The sequence below is a fragment of the Mirounga angustirostris genome, unplaced genomic scaffold (assembly GCF_029215605.1).
Source record: "Mirounga angustirostris isolate CCGP_5_RB_7025 unplaced genomic scaffold, mMirAng1.0.hap1 SCAF_14, whole genome shotgun sequence".
Classification (NCBI taxonomy): domain Eukaryota; kingdom Metazoa; phylum Chordata; class Mammalia; order Carnivora; family Phocidae; genus Mirounga; species Mirounga angustirostris.
Window position 1 is genome coordinate 89,871,299 of NW_026991722.1, and position 12,455 is coordinate 89,883,753.

The following is a 12,455-nucleotide window of genomic DNA, read 5'->3' on the forward strand; positions in this document are numbered from 1 at the left end:
TCGTTTCCTGTATTCTGGAGGGTTCAGGTAGAGAGAAAAGTTAAACACTTTAAATTGTTCACAAAGGAATATTTTATATTTCTGTGAGTCATGGTTATCTTAAGAGAAATTTTCCTTAATCTGCAAGAGCAAACACTAGAGAGCCTCCGATGTTTCAAACAAGAGTCACAAAAACTATAATCATCTTCTTCAGTTCGTTTAGTTCCATGTTACTAATTCTTGTTCAGTTTGAATGCAGCTTTTAAAAGTTAGTTCTGGAAATTCTTACCCATTTTAGTTTTATGATTTTAAAGATCTCAAAAACCTGTATTTGTCAGAAGCCCTTTTTATGAATCTCCTTGAAAATGAAACTTGTTTCATAAGAGATTAAGAACAATTACTTATAAATGACAAAAGACTCAAAAATGGACATGGTTAAAGATCTGATATGAGAATTCATTACGATGTAGCTAACAAGGAGGTCCAGTTATTTCTGTGACACATAACACTTCAATAATCAGAATATCAAGTGATGGCCTTATACCAAAATGTATTAAAAATTTTAGGAATTGCATATAATCTCTAGAATAGTTATAGCATTTACACCATAACCTAAGGTTTATCATTTGTTTAACAGTGCTTCTGGAGTAACTTAACATACCAAATAAAAAGGCCTAATTAGTCAAAAAGACTTCATTTACAATTTAAATCTTGAGGGAGTTTGTTTAAAACCCTCAGAAAGTTTAAAAGCACATGCCTAAATAGTAATTTATTTAACCAAGGTGGCAATAAGAAATTCCCAAGGGCAAATAGGTAGGGTTATATAGTTGTTAGTAAAAACTTAGCTCCTTTAATATTGAGAAGTTTTAACTATCTTAAATAATCAAAGACCTGATAAAAACCAAACCTAGAAACTTTGGTTTTCTGGGCAGACAAAAGAGAAAAAAAAAACTGTTTACATTTTCTTATCAAGAGCAGATCAACAATCCAAGAAAACTGTCTTTTTAACAGAAAGAAAAGCAGAGTTGTAATCTTATACCAATGTACTTTAAAAACCCATTCATTTCAAACTTAGTCCTGACCACTTGTAAAATTCCTTTCCAGTGATTTCTCTTTGTAAACCTTTACAACTTATTCATTCATATTTTGACTGAAGCCTTTTTTTCTCCAACAGTCTTAATTACATTTAGCAGAATTTTAACTCTTAGAAACCATAGTCTCCAGTGAAAACGAAATAGTAACCAATTGTGAACTGTTACACCAGAATTCTTTGAGATTTGAAATTTATAAAATTTATCTCAGATCTTTTAGATCTGAATTCTTTTAGATCTGAAATTTATGAATACATATTACAATTTTAAAAACATATTTTTCCATACTGCTATCTTTTAATAAAACACAAAGCATGTGTACCAACAGACCCAAGTATCTTTAGTTTCTTTACGGTAAGAAGTCAAAAGCAGATGAGCCTTATGTTCAGTTATCAATGCTTCAGTACCTTATTTTATTTGGAAAAGACTTACTGTCCAGTTGTTTGGAGTGGTGGCGTTTGGAGCCGACAGCCAAGAAAGAATTCTAGAGACGTCTTTGGTGCAAAAAGGCGGTTTTATTAAAGTATGAGGACAGGACCCCTGGACAGTAAGAGCTGCTGCCCCAGGATCGTGAGGAGCAACTGATTATATACTATAGGTTTGGCGGAGTTAAAGACAAGGGAAGTTTACAAAAGGCCTTTCCTATCCTAAAGAAGACTCCCTGGATACTGGAGGCCTGTCTATGGTCAAGCTAAGGTTGTTTTCCCTCTAGCCTGCTTCTCCCTCTCCCACTCCCCCTGCTTGTGTTCCCTCTCGTTCTGTCAAATGAGTAAATAAAATCTTTAAAAAAGAAGAAGAAGAAGAAGACCCACAGGATATCGGAGGCCTTGCCATTGTCAAGTTAAGGTTGTTTTTCCCTTTAGGAAGGCATTATTAACATGAAGACAGTTGGGATCTTCCTGGAAGAATATCACACATATCCCACCCAGGAGGTTGGAGGGAGGTTGTACGGTGTCAGCTTAGCTAGCCTTCTGCTCCCTCATCAAGATCATGAGCTTATGTGACCTTAGTAAACCTAGGTAGAATAAAAGTTTCATATTTAATTTTGATAATTCTAAAGACATGTCTATCGGGGCACCTGGGTGGCTCAGTCGGTTAAGCGGCTGCCTTCAGCTCAGGTCATGATCCTGGGGTCCTTGGATCGAGCCCCATGTCCAGCTCCCTGCTTGGTGAAGAGCCTGCTTCTCCCTCTCCCTCTGCCTACTTGTGCTCTCTATCTCTCTGTCAAATAAATAAATAAAATCTTAAAAAAAAAAAGACATGTCTATCTTAAACCCAACAAACTTAAATTAGTTTAAATACCAAGTATCTTCCACCTGAGTCCACTTAAAAGTTAATTTGCTACCCACTGTCAATTTTTACCTGGGACACTGGTGGGGAAACTGAAGCAGGTGATGTACACCAAGTGGGTGCTCTTTGCTCCTTGACAGCGAGGGAAGGAGGAGCTAGTTATACAGGCCGCACTCGAGGTGGTGCAGAAACGGGAGAAGGAGGAGGAGAAGGCAGAAGAGGTGAGGTATCACCAGCCAAGGCTGGAGGAGAAAGAGGACTCCCAGGTCTAAAGTTCATCTGCTTGGACAGATGAATAGACAGATTTTCTTTCCACTAAAGTAGAAATAGGCAGTCCATGTTGGGCCAGAGAAGACAGAGAACTTCCCCAAAACAAAGGGAGTTTGGCAGCTGTTTGCGAATATTCCTTCAAGTCCCCTTCTTGAGATAGACTAACTAGAGACCATTGGTTCCAGTTATCATGGCCATTAACCCGGGAAATGAATGAGGCAAGAGCTCCCACGTACAAGAGTAACCTGGGTCTATTAGGGGGAACAGTGATAGAGTCAGCATCCCCTTGGTTAGTGTTTCCTCCAGCAACCTGGGTTTATTTGGAGAAGGCCTATTTAGACAGTTATCATCCCATATATCAGGAGGGGGTTTACTAGCCTGGTTAGTGGCCAGACACATTCGGCTAAACATGTTCGGCAAGAGGCCCTTGGGTTAGGGTCCTGATTTAGGGCCATTAAGGCCTGGACCTAGGGTACCTCTGTCCATTTGCCCTGTTCCCTGCAGAAGAGATCTCACTGATACATCGTATTGAAGTTTAATGTCCCACTAATGGGCCATTTTCCTCATCTAAGGAGTACTGAGGCCGTGCAGTGTTGCAGAAGACCAGTGCTTTTTTTTTTTTTAATCTTGCAATCTGAATTGTTTCCAGTGGGTTAAAAGGCTTCCCAAGGGAGAGTCCTTGGAAACTGAAGATCCTATACTCCTAGAAAAGTAGAGAAGGTCCATTACCACAGAACTCCTCCCCCCTCCCCACCCGCCTGACTCCCTAGTGGCATCCCACACAGGATATGTCCGAGGTTCCTGGTGTCAAAGCAACCGGAGGAGTCCCTCAAATGAAATCGATATGATCACCACCCTGCTCTGTAGGAGGGATGCTGGGGTCCCCGCTGCTTCCATATTGCATTCTAGACTACAAATGGGTACCAGTGAATGAAACAAAATACTGTGCCGGGCTGTGAAGAGCCTGCCATTTTTAACCATGAAAAACATTAGAAAAGTTTTACAAGGGGAAATTACCCAATTTTGTAATTTAAGTAGTAAGTAGAGGACACTGATAGAAAACAGTTCAATCGGGTACTGATTTCGGCCAGCTCCCAGTGGAGGTCCTGCGGCCGGAAGCAGCTAGACCAGGGATGTGAAGGGGATCACATTAGAGCAATCAGGAGGAAACCTCACAATGGAGTCTTAAGATTTGCAGCCATCCTGGTTACTTAGGTGGCAGTCCTGTGCCTAAGGCAGACAACTTTGTATAAGGACAGGAATAAAGAAAGGGCATCAAGTTTCTGGGTCTTACTACCATTCCGGCCAGAGTAGTAACTTCCAGCCAAAAGGCAGGCTTTCTCCTCCCTGTAGAGTAGCCATGGGCTAGAGGATTGCAGCCTGAGCAATCTTCATGAAAGTGCTCCATTAAGACCATACTCCTTGAAAAGCCCCTGAAATGAAAGTAAAGGAAGAGACGAGAAAGTACTCACCAAGTTTGCACCAAGGATGGGAGTCCAGCCATGGAGAAGACTCAGGCTGCGCTTTGGGACACCAAAATGATGTGAGATGTTGGGGTCTGGAAGCGAATGGTTAAGATTCTTGAGACATCTTCGGTGCAGAAAAGGTAGTTTTATTAAGGCAAAGACACAGAACCTGTGGGCAGAAAGAGCTGCATTGGGGTTGTGAGGAGCAATTGATTATATACTTTTAAGTTGGGAGGGGCAGAGAGAAAGGAAGTTTCCAAAAGGATTTTCATATGTTAAAGACGTACAGGATCCTGGAGATCTGGCTATTGTCAAGCTAAGATTGCTTTTTGCCTCTAGGCCGTAGAATGTCACAGCACAAAAAGTGAATCTTAATGTGTGCAAATTAACAACCACAAGAAAAGAATCAGTTAGGAGGTCCGTGGAATCCCAGGATGGAATGCCGAATGTGACAAACCAATCTTAATTTACAAATGTATGAAACAACCTTGCTGAAGAGAATGGGAGAAAAAGGTGAGGAGACGGGTAACATGTCACAAATCAATTGATCATATATGCGAGGGTTTTGTTTTGTTTTGTGTTTTGGTCTCTCAGTTCTGTCCCATTGGTCTGTATGTATATCCTTATGCCAAACTGATGAGGAAGCAGAAGGCAAGCTGAGGACAAAGCACAAGCTGACACACACACACAGACGCACACCTAGGTGGGATCTGTATGACATTTCTCAGGCACTCCTGGTTGACCTAAAGCTAAGGGAATGAAAAACAAATGGTTAACTTACCGAGATCACAGTCCTGCAGGACATGAGTCTCCCTCAGTTTACAAAGGTCTTAGAGATTTACAAGGAAAAAGCATTTTTATCAATAACCTAACTTCCGGAAGGAAACTCCCAACTATCTCAATGTTAATGCTTTACTAGAGGGGAAAACAACCTTAACCTGACAATGGCAAGGCCTCCAGTATCTTGTTGGTCCTCTTTAGCCTATGAAAGTTCTTTTGAAAACCTCCCTTTTTCTATACCTCCACAACTCCCGAGTATATAATCAGTCACCCCTCATAAACCAGGTACAGCAGCCCTTTCTGCCCCACGGGTCCTGCCCCGTGCTTTAATAAAATCAGCTTTTTTTTTTTTTAAGATTTTATTTATTTGATGCAGAGAGAGAGATCGTGATAGAGGGAACACAAGCAAGGGGAGTGGGAGAGGGAGAAGCAGGCTTCCCGCTGAGCAGGGAGCCCGATGTGGGGCTCGATCTCTGGACCCTGGGATCATGACCTGAGCCAAAGGCAGACGCTTAACAACTGAACCACCCCTAAAATCAGCTTTTTGCACCAAAGACATCTCAAGAATTCTTTCTTGGTCATTGGCTCCGGACCTCACCTACATCCCAAAAACTACATCAAAACTAATTTTTTAAAAAAAATTCTCTATGCTATACTTTTCATCTCCATAACTTTTTTATTATATAACTAGAAGTTTGTATCTTCTAATCTCCTTTACCTATTTTGCCCACCCCCCCACATCCCCCCTGACAACCACCAGTCTGTTCTCTGTATTTAAGAATCTGTTTTGCAGGGATGCCTGGGAGGCTCAGTCAGTTAAGCACCTGCCTTTGGCTCAGGTCATGATCCCAGGGTCCCGGGATCGAGTCCTGCATCGGGCTCCTTGCTCAACGTAGAACCTGCTTCTCCTTCTGCCTGCCACTCCCCCTGCTTGTGCGCACTCTCTCTCTCTGACAAATAAATAAATAAAATCTTAAAAAAAAAAAAAAAAAGAATCTGTTTTGTTTTGTTCCTTTGTTTTAGATACTACATCTGAGTGAAATCATATGGTATTTGTCTTTCTCTGTCTGACTTACTTCACTTAGCATAATACACTCTAGGTACATACATGTTGTTGCAAATGGCAAGATTTCATTCTTTTTTATGGCTGAGTAATATTCCATTGTACATATATACCACATTTCTTTATCCATTCATCTATCCATGGACACTGGGGTTGCTTCCATATCTTGGCTATTGTAAATAATGCTACAATGAATATAGGGATATATATCTTTTCAAATTAGTGGTTTTGGTTTCTTTGGGTAAATACCTGGTCATAGAATTATTAGATTATGTGGTATTTCTATTTTTTTAAGATTTTTTTTTTTTTAAAGATTTTATTTATTTGACAGAGCACAAGCAGAGGGAGACAGAGGGAGAAGCAGGCTCCCTGCTGAGCAAGGAGCCCAATGTGGGACTCGATCCCAGGACTCTGGGATCATGACCTGGGCCGAAGGCAGCCGCTTAACGGACTGAGCCACCCAGGTGTCCCTCTATTTTTTTAAGATTTTATTTATTTATTTGACAGAGAGAGAGAGAGAGCACAAGCAGGGGAAGCAGCAGAGGCAGAGGGAGAAGCGGCCTCCCCGCTGAGCAGGGAGCCTGATGCGGGGCTCGATCCCAGGACCCCAGGATCACAACCTGAGCCGAAGGCAGACACTCAATCGACTGAGCCACTCAGGTGCCCTCTATTTTTAATTTTTTGAGGAACCTCCATACTGTTTCCCACATGGGAAGTATAGTAAAGGTTTTATGGAACTAGAGGGCCTAAGTAAACAACATGAACTGGTAGCCTAAGGCCTCTCTGTTGCATACAACAGTTGCTCCAGAATCCCTCCCCACTTTGCACCTAAGGCTGTATGGAAGTCCCGAATGACTAGCTGAAGGAGGAGGAAAAGACTCAAGTTTGATTTATAGATGGGTAGGCTCAGTATACAGGTACAAGGCAAAAATAGACCATATCTACATTATAGCTACTTCCAGGGTTGGTCTTGAAAGACAGTGGAGATGGAAACTCTTTCCAATGGGTGGGGCTGTAACTAGTCATCAGCTAGTTATGGCAAGTAAAGTGGCCCAAGGTAAGAATACATATGGATTCCTGGGCGATAGTCAATGGTTTCAGTGTCTGGTCAAGGGTCTGGAAAGGAAAGGACTAGAATGTAGAGATAAGGAGGTTTGGGGTAGAGGTATGTTGATGGACACAAGGATGAAAGTAATAGAGAAAACACTAATCCCCCAATACGCCACTGTTCCTTGAGGAGGCCAGCTGGCCACTCAATGGCAGTTCAGCTACAAGGCACATTTTCTGTTCTGGGAAGGTCACTGGTTTGTCCTCATAGGGATAGATATCTAATCTGGGTAGGGGTTTGCCTTTTCTGCCTGGAGAGTCTCAGCCAACACCACTATCCAGCAGCCTGTGGAATGCCTGATACAGGCATGGGATCCCACGTGTCATTGCATCCAACCAGAGGACCCATTTCTCATGTAAGGATTTGTAGGAGTAGGGCCGTGGCCATGGGATCCAGTGTTGCATCACCTATGCACATCCAGAGGGAGCCAGCCTCACAGAATTACTGGAATGGCCTTCTAAAGGCACCAGGTTGAAGGAAATACTCTGCAACAATGTACGGAAAGCCATCCCACTTCCACCCAGTGATCCACTGGGGGGATATTGTGCTTCCCATCAACAATGTATGGGAAGCCATCCCACTTCCACCCAATGATCCACTGGGGGGATATTGTGCTTCCCACCCCTGTAACTCTGGGCTCTGCAGGGTTGGATTCAGACCTGCACCACAGGGGGCCCTTGGCCTCCTCTGCTTCCCTCCCTTTTTATACTCACAGAATTCTCCCCAATCAATCCTGTGCACCCCTAATGTCATCTTGGCATCTACTCTTGGAGAACGTGGACTAACATAGCAAGTCATAGATTCATAGCTTGATGATGATTCACAAAGCAAGCATACTCATAGAACCAGCACCCAGATAAGGAAACAGAACATGACCAATACCCCCGAGGCCCTCCCAACTGTGCTCCCTTTCAGTTTATATTCCTCAATGAGAGTCACTAATTTCACTTCCCAAATCATACAATAGTTTTGCCTGTTTTTGAACTTGTGTCAATGAATTTCATAACATCTTCTGTTAAGAACTGTGAAGAGTCCAAGGTCTTAACCCACTCGCACAGGTATATAATTTTTAAATATAAACACTGCAGAAACATGAGGTTTCTGGGTCAGAGGAAGGAATTTTTGCTTGATACCCACAACCAGATTAACAACCAGAGTAGCATTGTACCTAGTTCCTTGTACCTAGACCCACAGACAATTCAGTGAGAGCTGATGGAAGCTTTCTGTGTGAGTAGTGGGTTATATATCATAAATGAGGGATGGAGAACAATGAATTTTCTCCATTTCTATAAGTAGGAGCAAAGCAGCTGCCTTCTCTTTCCCTCCTGAAAGGAAAAAGAAAAAACAACTGCTTATTAGAATTGAATGGAAAAGATCCTAGGTACTTACCCTAATCTGATGGAATGTAAATACATCCCTACAAGAACTGGATAAGCCCCAGTATCTGGCTTTTATAATGTAAAGATGTTTGGGATGTCTCGGCTTATCCCTTTTGAAATATATGGGGAGATAGCAGTCTGGTTTTCCTGGGACCTTGGGAGCTTAAACCAGGGGCCTAGTTGGACTGTACCCATTTGGCCCTCGCAGGGAAATAAGAGTTTTATTTTGCTTTTGGTTAAGACAATTAACTAGACAAATGGCTACAGAATGGAGTGTCATGGTGTCTGAAAAGTTAAATGTTTTTAGGGGAAGTGAAAGCAAGCATTGCCTATCTTTAAATCATATACATTTCCATATCTCAGGGGACTAGGGTTTTCTTTCCTTTTCTTTCTTTCTTTCTTTCTTTCTTTCTTTCTTTCTTTCTTTCTTTCTTTCTTTCTTTCTTTCTTTCTTTCTTCCTTTCTTCCTTCCTTCCTTCCTTCCTTCCTTCCTTCCTTCCTTCCTTCCTTCCTTCCTTCCTTCCTTCCTTCCTTTCTCTCTCTCTCTCTTTCTCTCTTTCTTCCTTTCTCTCGAGAGCTCCTGGTACGGGGTTGGGGGCAGAGGGAGAGGGCAAATCTTAGGCAGGCTCCACTCCTAGCACAGAGCCCGACCCAGGGCTCAATCCCACAATCCTGAGATCATGACCTGAGCTGGAATCAAGAGGCGGATGCTTAACCTACTGAGTCATCCAGGCGCCCCAAGACTAGGGTTTTCTACAGAAGCACCAAGACATCCATGGAAGTTTTATTTCCTTACACAATGTTTTCTTTTTCTTCTGGCTTCTTTCATTCAACATTGTGTTTATGAAATTCATCCTTATTGTTGTGTGAATATTCATTCATTCTCATTGCTGTACAGAATGTGTCATACTTTATCCATTTTATTTTGGGGGAGATTAGACAGTACAAAAGTTCACCAACTGTGAAGATAGGGAGGAATGCACACTTCTGACACCAATGACAAGTTCATGGACTCCCAAGATCATCCTCAAGTTTGATAATTCACTAGAAGGACTTTCAGAACACAGTGAAAGCTGTTATATGCACGTTTACAATTTATTACTGACAAAGGATACAGATTAAAATCAACCAAGGGAAGAAATACATAGGGCAGAGCCTAGGAAAGTACCAATCATCCTCTCCCTATAGACTCAAGAGACTGTTAGTACATGGACTGTGATGGTTGGATTAAATTCTCCCTGTACTAATTCTGTTTTACCCTTTACTAGTTTATATACTCTGTTTCTGTTCTTTTAATGATCACCCCCAAATTTTAATTTACACACTTAGCAGATCCTAACATTAATCATTGTTCTCCTCAGGAACAATACATGGATCTTAGTATACTCCAACTCCAATCTGAACCCTCTAGACTTAAAAACAATTGTTGTGTTTCATTTTTATCTTGATTTTATGCTCTTAATATTAGCCATTATTGGTATTGTTTTATGCAGCCAATATTTGTTTACATTTATCCTCAAGCTTAACATTTTCTTTGCTCCCATTCTTTCTTACATCTTAGACTTTCCTTCAGGAATCATTTTCCTTCTTCTGAAGGTATATTAGTAAGTAAGGTTCTGTTGCAGGTAAGCTCTTGGTTTTTGTTTTTCTTAAAATGTCTTCATTTTACTTAATTTTCGTTTTTGAGTGTTAGATTCACTGTGTATAGAATTCTAGGTGTCTAGTATAATCTCTTAACACAATGAAGATACTAATCTAGTGTGTTCTGGCTTCCATTGTTACTATTAAGAAGTTATCTGACAGGGGGCACCTGGGTGGCTCAGTCGTTGGGCGTCTGCCTTCAGCTCAGGTCATGATCCCAGGGTCCTGGGATCGAGCCCCGCATTGGGCTCCCTGCTCGGTGGGAAGCCTGCTTCTCCCTCCCCCACTCCCCCTGCTTGTGTTCCTGCTCTCGCTATCTCTCTCTCTGTCAAATAAATAAATAAAATCTTTAAAAAAAAAAGAAGTTATCTGACAGTAGAATTATTGTTTCTTTGTAGAAAATGTGTCATTTTCTAGCTTCTTTTAGGATATTCTCTTTATCTTTGATGTTTTTGTTTCATTATAATGTATCTAAGTTTGGATTTGTTTTTATTTATCTGGCTTGAGATTCACTGGTATTCCTCATTCTGAGGATTTATATCTTCCCTCAATTCTGAAAAATTCTCAGCCATTATCTTTTCAAATATTGCTTCTTCTTTATTCTCACCATTTTCTTCTCATGTAGTTCCCATTAGACTTATGTTGAATCATTTTACTCTATTATCCATGCCTTTTAATTGCTCATATTTTGGGAAACATTTTAATTTATTTAACTTTCAAAGAGAACTGTAAAATTAGATGGACTGATTGAGACAAAATTAAAGTCAACTAACTATGATATTTGATAAACTATCAAAAATTATACTAAAATTTTAGTGGTTTTTTTTTTTTTTTTTTTTTTAAAGATTTTATTTATTTATTTGAGAGAGAGAGAATGAGAGAGAGCACATGAGAGGGGGGAGGGTCAGAGGGAGAAGCAGACTCCCTGCCGAGCAGGGAGCCCGATGCGGGACTCGATCCCGGGACTCCAGGATCATGACCTGAGCCGAAGGCAGTCGCTCAACCAACTGAGCCACCCAGGCGCCCCTTAGTGGTTTTTTTTTTAAGATTTTATTTATTTATTTGACAGAGAGAGAAAGAGAGAGCACAAACAGGGGGAGTGGCAGGCAGAAGGAGAAGCAGGCTCCTCACTGAGCAAGGAGCCCAATATGGGGCTCCATCCCAGGACCCTGGGATCATGACTCAAGCTGAAGGCAGATGCTTAACCTTAAGACTGAGCCACCCAGGCACTCCCTTTTGCCATTATTCTTACGGATCCCACTCATTTTCAAAGTTTCTTAGGTCAGCATCCTTTCCCCCACCCCTTCAGTTGTTTTATACATTGGTAATACAGATTAGATTCCTTGTCACATTCTGTATTCTATCCTGGGATCTCTTGATCTCCTCAATGATTTTTTTAAATTTGCATGCATTAAATTCACTCTATGTGCTGTAAAATTCTATAGGTCTGGACAAATACATAGTATAATGTATCCACCATATTACTATCATATAGAATAGTTTTACCATGCTATGCTAAAAAAAGTCCCCTGTTCTTGCTGTACTTATTCAATCCCCTTACCCCAGCCTCTTCCCCCCAGGCTCTGGCAACTGCTGATCTTACTATTTCTACTGTTTTGCCTTTTCCAGAATGTTGTATAATTACAATCATATAGTAAGTAGACTTTTCAGACTCACTTTTCTTCACTCATCAATATGCATTTAAGTTTCATTCATGTCTCTTTGTGGCTTGATTTCCCTTTTTTTTTTTTTTAAGATTTTATTTATTTGAGAGACAGAGAAAGAGCACAGGTGGGAGGAGGGGAGCAGAGGGAGAGGGAGAAGCAGACTCCCTGCTGAGCAGGGAGCTGGCCATGGGGCTTGATCCCAGGACCCCAAGATCATGATCCAAGCTGAAGGCAGATGCTTAACCGACTGAGCCACCCAGGCGCCCCATTTTCCCATTTCTTTTGATTGTTATTTTTATTTATACCATATTTCATTATATATATATATATATATATATCAGAATTTGTATCCATTCACCCATTAAAGAATATCTTGGTTGCTTCCAGTTTTTGGTAATTATGAATAAAGTTGTTATTAACTTTTACATGCCGATTTTTGTGTGGACTTCCAGTTGGGTAAATAGCTAGGAGTATGATTGTAGAATCTGATAGTAAGATTACGTTTTGCTTTGTAAGAAACTACCAAACCGTCTTCCCAAGTGACTGTCCTGTATTGCATTCCCACCAACAATGAATGGCAGTTCCTGTTGACCTGCATACTCACCAGCATTTGATGTCGTCGGTGTTTTGAATTTTGACCATTCTTTCATTCGTTTATTTGTTTATATTTTATTATATTTATCATTTTTTTTTTTAGAGAGGGAAAGTGTGTTGTGCACGT